The following is a 320-nucleotide window of genomic DNA, read 5'->3' as shown; positions in this document are numbered from 1 at the left end:
GCCCCACCCCCTTACCTGAGAGCATATAAGGCCTGCACGTGACGCAATTCTCCAGTTGTCATTCGCTTCTCACAATCTCTGCACCTCACAGCTCGGGTTGGATTTATCACTGCTCACTTTTCGTGACTTCAGGAGGACATATCGTCAAGATCAGCCTCTGCCAGACGTGAGAGTCTTTTATTCAGCCCAGAAAAAGCTGTTTTTGCATCCTGAGCCGCCCACGCTCTGATATTATTTTCACCTGCACCCCTTTTCCACGGCTGCCCACCACGGATTTTACTCAGTTTTCCGCCGGCATGTCGCTCTCTAAACCTACTTCT

Source organism: Sinocyclocheilus grahami, unplaced genomic scaffold, assembly GCF_001515645.1.
Source record: "Sinocyclocheilus grahami isolate Dianchi unplaced genomic scaffold, SAMN03320097.WGS_v1.1 scaffold453.1, whole genome shotgun sequence".
In the NCBI taxonomy this organism is placed as follows: domain Eukaryota; kingdom Metazoa; phylum Chordata; class Actinopteri; order Cypriniformes; family Cyprinidae; genus Sinocyclocheilus; species Sinocyclocheilus grahami.
Note: the sequence above shows the minus strand (reverse complement) of the source record.